Source organism: Nicotiana tabacum, chromosome 16 (assembly GCF_000715075.1).
Source record: "Nicotiana tabacum cultivar K326 chromosome 16, ASM71507v2, whole genome shotgun sequence".
NCBI classification, from domain to species: Eukaryota; Viridiplantae; Streptophyta; class Magnoliopsida; order Solanales; family Solanaceae; genus Nicotiana; species Nicotiana tabacum.
The window spans coordinates 146,894,857-146,905,458 of record NC_134095.1 but is presented as its reverse complement, the minus strand read 5'-3'; positions in this window follow the sequence as shown (position 1 = coordinate 146,905,458).

Here is a 10,602-nt window from a genome sequence, read left to right as displayed (position 1 = left end):
TCCAAGGTGATAGTTCATACAGACCATGCTGCACTCCGCTACTTGATGACAAAGAAGGATTCCAAAGCGAGGTTGATGAGATGGGTTTTATTGCTTAAAGAGTTTGACCTTGTGATTGTTGATCGGAAAGGGAGTGAAAACCAAGTGGCGGACCACTTGTCCAACTTGGAGGAGGAGGGGAGGCCTTGTGATGGCCTCGAAATTAATGATTCATTCCCTGATGAGCAACTCCTCTCTGTATCTGTGAATATCATGCCTTGGTTTGAAGATGTTGCCAACTTTCTGGTGACTGGTATTGTTCCGTGTGAGCTCTCTTCTAACCAAAGGAAGAAGCTCAAACGGGATATCTTGGACTACTACTAGGATGAGCCTTACTTGTTCAAAATTTACAATGATAGTGTGATCCGAAGATGTGTTCTGGAAGAGGAGCAACTGAGTATTCTTTATGCTTGTCATTCCTCCCCCTACGGTGGTCACCATGGTGGGGCGAGGACAGCTTCAAAGGTGCTTAGCTGTGGATTTTATTGGCCTACATTGTACAAGGATGTAGGTGATGTTGTGAAGAAATGTGATGAGTGTCAGAGAGCTGGCGGAATTTCAAAGAAGGATGAAATGCCTCTCACTACTATTCTTGAGGTTGACATATTTGATATGTGGGGCATCAACTTCATGGGACCTTTTGTAAGTTCATGTGGTAACACATACATTCTAGTGATTGTTGATTATGTTTCCAAGTGGGTTGAGGCTATGGCTTTACCCAACAACAAGGCACGGAGTGTGGTGGCTTTTCTCAAGAAGAATATCTTTACTCGGTTTGACAGTCCTAGAACAATCATCAGTGATGAGGGTTCTCATTTCTACAATAAGGCATTTGATACTTTGCTTGCAAGGTATGGTGTCAATCATAAGGTTTCAATGCCTTACCATCCTTAGGCGAGTGGGCAAGTTGACGTCTCCAACAGGGAGATTAAGAGCATATTGTCGAAGATCATCAATGCAAATAGGACCGACTGGTCAAAAAAATTGGATGATGCTTTGTGGGCTTACATGACTGCTTATAAGACTCCGACTGGTATGTCTCCGTACCGGTTGGTGTTTGGGAAAGCTTGCCATCTACCGGTTGAGTTAGAGCACAAGGCCATGTGGGCTTTGAGGAAGTTAAATCTTGAATGGGATGTTGCAGCAAATCTTTGGGTGGAGAAACTTAATGAGCTTGATGAGTTCCAGTTTCATGCCTATTCCAGCTCATCCTTGTATAAAGACAGGATGAAGTACTTACATGACAAATATGCCTGTAGCAAGGAATTCAAGGAAGGTGATTTGGTTCTCTTGTTCAACTCCCGGTTATAACTGTTTCCGGGAAAGCTTAAGTCAAAATGGAGTGGACCTTTTGAAGTGGTGCTTGTGACTCCGTTTGGTGCTCTTGACTTGAAAAGAAAAAATGGTAAAATTTTCAGAGTTAATGGAAATAGATTCAAGCACTATCTTGGCAAATTTGATGATAGCCACGTGGTGGCAATGATCCATCTCAAGTGATTGATGGTAACCTTCGTTGTGCCGCAACGTTAAATCAGGCGCTTCTTGGGAGGCAACCCATGTGTTTTTCTTCTTTTTTGTTATTTTTATTCTTAGTGTAGGATTTGTTTTTGAACTAACTGGTTGTGAGATGTGTGTAGGGATGTTTGATGCAGTGCAGGGGTAAGCTGGAAACATTTGTCACTCTCTGAAGTTTGGACCGCGACCGCGCTCCATTTTTCACGTTCTGCGGTGGCCTTACCGTAGAGGCGGAATTTGATGGCGGTTAGCGGTACTAAAAGGTCCAAAATGGGGGTTCTCTTAAGTTTCAACCGTCGTCGCGGTGCATTTTTTGCGGTCAGCGGTGGCTTACCGCTGTCGTGGAGCTTTTTCCGCTCTCAGCGGTAGTTTCTTGAAGCCCTTCAGTTCTACACCATCGCGGACCGCAGTGATTTACCGCGGTCGCGGTAGGTAAGATTGTGTGGGTCCCAAGGTTTGCCTATAAATAGAACCTCAGGGTCCCTTTTACCCTTTTCACCCATTTCACTCTCAAACTCAATTTCCCTGTTCACTCCACGCCCTAAGCTGCACACACACAAGATTTAGAGTCCATTTCCTTAGCACATTTCATATCTGGTAATTCCATTTCCCTCATTAGTCTTTAATTTTGTAATTATTCACTTTTAATTGATAGTTCTTACTTCTTCTTCTTCCTTTTTATTTTAATTTTGACTTAGGGTTCCGTAGTAGTAACTAGATTAGGTTTAAAATAGTTAGAATTGGTTAATGACTACCTAGTGGAGTTTTAAAATGTAGAAAGATTGCTAAATGCATGATTAAATGAAACCCTAGGTTTGGTGAGCCCTAATTTGACTTCCGCGGCCGAGGTTGATTTACCACGGTCTGTGGTCAGTTGTGTTATCTGAGATTGTAAGTCCTACTAACCGCGGTCACTGGTGACAATTTCCGCTGATAGTGGTGCCTCTCCACGACCACAATGCTCTTTTCGCGGTCTGCAGTGCTCAAGTTCAGAGAGGTCTAAACAAGGGTCCGCGACCGTAGTTGATTTTTTGCGGACAGCGGTGCAACCACCGCGGCCGCACTCAACTTTTTGCGATCCGTGGTGCTTTAGAATTAGAGGGTGGGTAGTTTGATCCCCACACCTCTGCGTCTGCGATGCATTTTCTGCAGTCTGCGGTGCAGCCTTCGCAGCCGCGCTCCTTTTTCCGTGGTTTGTGGTTTGCAAATTTTTTTCCCATGCACTGTAAATTGTTCTACCGTTTTCTTCACTGCTTATTCTAGCAACTAACAATGTTCAACTAATTTCACTTGCAGACAATGGTTAAATCTAGAGGAGGTGGTGACAAACAAAAAGGGAAAGCGGAGTCCTCCCGGGGTAGGGGACGAGGACAGATTAAATTGACCCCAGCAGTTCGGAAATCAATTGGGGAAATGAGGAAGAGTATTAGAGCTACTTCCCATTCTGAGAGGAGTGAGTATTTGCCCTCCCAGGAGGCATCAGAGACTGACTCAATACCCACTTATGTTCCAGACTTCCCGGGGAGACTTCGGTTGAGAGATGAGCCCACACCTCTAGTCTCTCTTATTGCATGTGCTTCTATTCATATTTCTTCTGAGTCATCTAAGGGCTCAACAGAGAGTAGTGATGGTTCAGCTTCAACCTTACCTACACCTTCGTCACCTGGACAGGATGTAGATGCTAGGGTACCGAATGAAGAGGGAGGGGGTGAGACCCAAGCCGGGGGAGTGGAAAGAACTAGAAACCCTGAAGTGTGGCAAAGGAGGTTTGTCAATGAGCTGACATATCACAAGTTCTGGGAGTGGTGTCCTCTAAGGTCACTTATTCATGAGTGCTAGTTCATAGAGCGAGATCTTCTGCCTCACAACCCCAACATGAAGCAACACTTCAATGAGCGAGTGGGATAGAATTACTTCACTAGTAGGGTGTCAGAGGCCAATGAGCACCTAGTCAAGGAATTCTACGCCAATGCCTCCTATATCAAGAAGGATACAAAAGTAACTAAGGTGCGGAACTTGAAATTTAAGTTTGACAGGAAAACAATCAATGAATATCTGGGCTTCAATGATGAAGATGAGACATTATACTTGGAGAAGGTGGCGATGGATGAGGCATCCCACCTGTGGTTGGCATCATACCTGGATCTCCCGGACACCACCCCAGCATGGTTGACAACAGGGGTTCCTATCTTGAGGAACATCTTAAACTTTGAGGCGAAGGGTTGGAAGACTTTTGTATACAACAGGCTAGACCCCACTACTCATGAAAACACTTTACTGGTCTCTCGGGCTATTATAGTGGCGGCTATTATGGCGGGATTCCCGATCAATATTGGGAATATCATGTCTAGGATGATCACCAGAGTGGTCAATGAGGGTGATAGATTGTACCCCTTCCCAAACTTCCTCACCATGTACTTCGAAGATCAGGAGGTGGAGAAAAGAAACTTTGATGTCAAGGTAAAACCCAAGATGCCCTTTTTATGGTACAGCCTCAAGAGTCTAGACAACCCCAAATCCAAGGGATCCAAGGGCAAAGCTACTACTTCTACTGGCCAGTTTGAAGAGCCAGTAGTGGTAGTCACTCTTTCACAGCCTCCCACTGCCATATCAGATCCTGCCTCCAGATCATCTACTTCCGTGCCTTCAGAAATTCCATCCTCCTCAGCATACCCATTAACTTCCCACAGATTGAGCCAAACACTATCTAGTATCAACAACTGGATGGAGGTAGCAACTTCTAAAATGTCTATGTTATCCAGTTCGGTGGCAGTCCAATCAATTCCCCCACATCCACAAATGCCAGCTTCGGTAGAGGAATCTCTCAAGGAGATTCTGGACAACCAGAAGAAGCTCCTAGAGAATCAAAGGATTATCATGGATGCTCTTGCGGATCAAGGGAAAACACTTTAGGAGCTGAGCAAGTACACAAAGAAGCTGAAGAAGACTCGGGCCTCGAAGGAGTCTGTGAAGGAATTGAGGGGGGAGGTGGAGAAGATGAAGGCAACTGATCACCTACCATTAGAGCTACTATTGCATGACCAACCTCCAACAGCTCAGACAGCACAGGTTCAGGAGCAGGAGATTGAAATAGAGCCCAAGAGGAGGATGCCCCGGGTTGATGATGTCGAGATTGAGCTGGCGGAGACTGAGGGAGTTGCTTCTGGCCAACCACAGGCCCCCAAGACAGGTGATCCAGGTGTTGATACCCAATTTTTCCCTATGTATTTTTATATACAAAATACTTTCAAAATAGCATGTACATACATATATAAGCATGCCCAAGAGTTTTGGTATTTTTCCCTAATTTTTTAGATTTTAAAATCAATTTATTATCTATTTTAGCAGTATAAAGACCAATAATTACTTCCAAAATCATCAATTTTGGTGAATAATTTATTTTATTCCCATATTTATACTAAAATATAGTTAAGGTAATTTTTGTATATTTTTACAAATTTATTTGGTATTTAAAAGACTAAATTGCATATAATTGCAATTATAGCCTACTTTAAGATTAATAGCATTTTATAATTGTAAAATTGGGTCCAGTATTTTTAAATCAATATTTATATACTATGAATTGTTTCAGTATTTGCTTTTTAAAATCATTTTCATTTTTTTTATAAAATAAAAAGTGAAATTGGCTATTTAATATTTAGCCCCATTTTTATTTCAATAACATCCCCATTACATTTCAGTTGTAGCCCTTAATTTGACTCAATTAAACCAGCCCAATTCCATTTGGACCCAACCCACGACCCAATTCCAAATGACCCACCCAGTTCCTACTATTGATCCAGGTCGTTGATTATTTTGATCAACGACCATAAACCACCCTTACCTTTTTTAACCCCAAACGACTACCCTGATCCCTCATTTCCCATCTCTCAGCTGCCTTTGAAACCTCTCATCTCTCAAACTCTCCGAAACCCTAGCCTCCTTCTACCCCTCTTCAACCACCACTCCACCGGAATCCATGGCTTCTCAGGCCATGGATGGTTGGTACTCACTCCCCTCCATTAGTAAACCATGGTTGTTCGAAGCTTCGAGACCTGACCTCGATGGTTCTCCTTCAGATCCTTCTCAGATCTGTAGATCTATGGCTTCTCCGGCCATTACTCTGGCATATTCAAGCACTATGAGCCTTTTCGACTCAAGATCTGACTTTCCTCAAGACCTTTCTCATTTATAGGTTTTTCTCTAAAACCCTAAGCTGTCTGAGGTTCTTTACTTGCTTATTTTCTTAGATCTGGAAAATGTCTGTGTTCTATTGAACTTTTTAAAGGTTTTCCCCAAATTCTCTTTTGAAAATCGTTTAATTTCGATTTAGGGTTTCTAAAAGGTTTTTCAAAAGCATCTTTCTGATTCTTTTTGTTCTTTCTTTATGTGTGTTTTTCTGTGTTATGCTCGTATGACTTCCTTTACTACACATGTACTATTCTTCTGCTTCCTTTTTCTACTATACACATTACTTCTATACTCACATGTTAATCCGTGTTATGTTTCCTTACTCTTCTACTATATGTGTTTACTGTGAGTTCTTTGATTTTGTTCACTTTATTTAGCTCTATTTGTGTTCTTGCTAAGCATATTTCACTTGCTTTTGTTTAAGCTCGTATCATCTCTTTCTTCTGAACTCTCCGAGTTTTCTCAAACATGTTCCCATGACCTTGAATCAGTTCTTTCTATCATGTATGTTTGTTTCTCATGAAGTCTTTGGAAGAGACTTCTGAGCCTCTTTCAATGACCTGCTCTCTCACCTCTATGTCTGACTCAATTCGAAACCCTAGGATTTGGGGGTTTCTTTGGCAAGTAATATTAGGGTTCCACTTTGGGACCCTAGGCTTTCAAACTCACTATGAGTCTGTAACTGAACTCGATTCCCTTTTGTTTGTGACTCTAAGGCTTTCAATGTTAGACTCTTTTTCTGAGGAACCTGACAATTCCTTTCGTTTGATTGGTATGCTTATATATGTGAAATTTCTCTTTCAAAAGGTTTTTACCAATTGATTGATTGATTATGAAATCCTTTTAATAAGGCTGATGAATTGTCACTGATTTTTCTTCGATTGAACCTCCTTTACCTTTCTTGACTTGGTTCATTCGAATTGAACCTGTAATTTTGGTTTCATGACTGTTTGATTGATTCCCTTGCCATATTTGGCACAAACCGTGTACCATTGATGGTTTTCCTTAAATAACTTCTATGTATTTACCCCTTTTGTACTACTTTGAAAGGTTTTAATTAAAATTTATTTCCTTAACTGGATTTTACCCGTTGGAATCAAAATCCCTTAACCAAAGGGAGATTGATTTCAATGATATTTCCTTGCCTTTCTTACTTGTTTCTCTGCACTATAAAAGGGACTACCCTTCTGCACTTTTGAGACCACTTCAAGTTCAATACCTCGAACTTTTAGATCAATACTTTCAACTTACTTACACACTTTATTGCTTTGAGTTCAATACTCTTACAACATTCTGCTCTTTTCTGGGATCTTTTGGAACTTTTGCTTGCAACTTGGCTTTTTCAAGACTACTTTTACTTGTTTGTTTTCCCTGAAACTGGTATGTTCTAATTTAGCTTTCCTGCCTCACCCCTATGTGTTTATTTACAGTTTTCTACAATCCTGTTTACTTTGTTGTTCACGATTAATGTTAACTATGTGTGTTCTTTCCTTGCATCTATTTTCTGTTATGAATTCCTACCCATATTCCCTTCTATGTGTTTGAGTTAAGGTTCATGGCCTGGCAGTATCCAAATTACTGCCCAGGTCTAAACCTGATCCTTAATGGATCCTAACTCCCAATTTGGCTGACAGGCTGGTCAAGGGTATGCCAACACTCTTAAATTGCTGGGCATGACCACCAGCCTGCCATGGCCTTCCCTAATCCCCCTCTATGCACATACACTTACTCTTAGATTCTAAGTTCTGTTCCCCTCTTATGAGCCATGCTTTGGGACCCTGAGTTCCCTCTGAACTTGGGCATTTAAGGGCTGACTCTTCCACACTGCGCTATAATCTAATTCTGCAATGTGTTTGGGGTGTAAGCACTGCCCTGAGTCCCTTTGAGACTCTTGGGAACTTTGACACATCAAAAATAAAAGAAAGGCTTTTGGAAAACGGATCCTGGAAGTTGGTTTATCTCATATTGCTAGACCTTGAGTCTGAATTAGGCTGTTTGGTTGCAGCTGGAAGTTCTGATGTGTTTTTTTATTCATTCAGGTCTGTAATAATTTGTAATAACTATGGGGTTCTGGTGAAAAAGGGGAGGGTCATTTATGTATGCATATGGATAGACAGCATGCTCATAGGGATTACTATTTACAAATTCTGCATTTATGCATATCATATAGTACTCCTGCCTATAAGTCGTCTCATTATTACATTAGAAACCATGCCTATAAGTTTCTGCATATAGAAATCATGTATAAGTTTCTGCACTTATGCATTTAGAAATCCTGCCTATAAGTTATGCATTACACGTAGAAATCTTGCCTATAAGTTGTTTCGTTATTGCATTAGAAACCTTGCCTATAAGTTTCTGCATATAGAAATCATGACTATAGTTTTGTTTCTGCATTTCTGCATATTCATCTGTCGTTAGGCAAACAATCATAGGTTTAATAGTAATCAACTTCATTCTAGATACCATGCCTATAGTGCTCCTGCACTTACATAATCATTTTAAAATCAATAACGCTTAGAAATCATGCCTATCGGAGCAGCCGTCTGAATCTGATTCGTCTATTTTATCTATAAGTCTAAAATCAGTAGTAATGTTTGTTTAATATCTGCAGAATTTAATTGGTTCTAAAATCAGTAACCCTTCTTTAAAATCAGTATACTTCCGCCTAGGCAAGCAGTAGGTAATTGTTTAACTGTGTCAGTTTTAATAAACTACAACCAGACAAGGCCTAATTCGGACTCCTCATCTGAGAAATATGTGATGAAGCAGCATGTCCTAATGCTTTAAATTTAATTCAGACTATAACCAGTATTTGAAGTCATGCTAAATAATTTGCTCCTTTAACTGAGAAGGCCTGTTTGAGCCCTTAAACTGCTATTTGTTTCCCGCTACTTGCTTATGTGTTTTGTTTGTCGCATTAGAATTTTGTCCTTATAAAACTCTGAAAAGCCCCAACCTCCCTCCCTTTAGGACTAGTAGTCCCAAATGCCTCCGGAACTGATAGGATCGGGACGGGTAATAGCATGCAATAAGTAACGACACTATTCTGCGTTTAATACTTTAACGGGGTGGGAAAGGGTAGATATGGACATGATGACCGGTGCGCTAATACCACGTGCGACTCCTCTTCTGAGGAGTGATTGCTGGGTATTGCATTGATGTGATCCATATTGTTTGTAAACCTAGGACCCCTTCCCCTTTACTTGTTATCCCTTTTTTAACTGTCCAGACTATTTACTTAAGATTTCTGTTTTCTTTATCTTTCTTCAAACTTTCAATTCACTTGCAACATTATGTGTAAATTCCCTTCTATTTGAGACCTTTATTTGCTTACTTGTTATTTAAAGTCACAATTATAACATGGTCGGGAACCACACTAGGGGATCTTGGGGGGTGCCTAACACCTTCCCCTCGAGATAATTTCTAGCCCTTACCCGAACTCTGGTTTTCCAACTCGAACTCTTCTTTAGTGTCCTAATGCATTTTAATCATTAGGTGGCGACTCTTCAACCCAAAAAGCCAAATTCCCAAGAGGGAACGAGTTGTCCTCCCAAATGTCATGAACCCGATTTTGCTTTTAGAAAAAGGGGGCACGACACCAGGCACCCAGCCACAAGACCCCATCCAGCCACAGGACCCCATGCTGCCATAGGAGCCCATGCAGATAGAGGGGCCATAGGGAGTTTTCTTTACTCTCTACCTTTATTTTTAGCTTATTTTTGGTTAATTAGCATTGAGGACAATGCTAGCTTTCATTTGAGGGGGTGGCCTTATTTTGATGAGTTGGTAGTTGGTTTGTAATTATGATACTATTTTCTTTCTTTATGCTTATTTTTTACTTTTGGTATGTATATGACTTTACCATTTATTTTACTTTTTGTTATTTTTCGATCTTGGTCTGTATATAAAGTTACTCTCTCATGTATATATTCATTCCCTCTTATGTATATTCATCTAAACCCCCATATTGTACATATTTAGTTTACTTTCTACATTTTACTTCATAGCTTCTTTTGCAATTTCCCTTAATAGTATAGCTTTTTATTTCATTTAATAGCTTCTTTTTCGGTTCGTAGCTTCTTATTTTTCAAGTCAATGAGCAATAAGCCTTTGGTTTTCTTAATGCCACGGTTCTTTCCAAAGGTGGAGTTTGTGTGAACCGAGTGGCTCTTCCGGATGATGGATGACATGACAACCTTCTTAAGGGTTTGAGTCTATTTTTCTTTTCGTTTTTGTGTAAATAGTAGTTAGTGAGCAACGGTGCCTCAGGCAAAGCTTCACTTGGGCCTAACATATTTACCTTTGACCTTATGGTTAAAAACAAATTGTTGTGTATAGGATGGTGATAGTTGTGACCTTGAGACTCTTGTGTTGACTAAACAATCATCGAGTGGTTTCTCGGAACCATTTGTGTTGCTCAAATCTTAGCTACAGTTGTTATGGGCCCCTGACTCTGTTTCTTTAGCAATCCTATAGCTTGTGTGGTGAGGTTTTGATTTGCAAGCCCAAGTCCCGTGCCAATAAGTCTAGAACTTGACCTAAATATTTGTCTAGGGAAAATCCTAAGTGTAGCCCGACTTGAGAAGTGATTATAGGCTCTCCTTGATCCCAATTGAGACTTGAAAACATCCATAGCCTACCAATAAAGATATCCCTAGTCAACCCCGTTGAGCCATAACCCTTATTCTTTCAATAACCATGATACAAGCCTTTATCCATTCTAAAATGATCCTCTCTTGGCACCCTATCTTTTCTTAGCACAAGGAAAAATCATAAATTTGGGGGAGATATGAGGAAGGCAAAAGTGATAAAAGGTACAAAATGAAGAAAAGTAAAGGCAAAAAGAAAATAGAA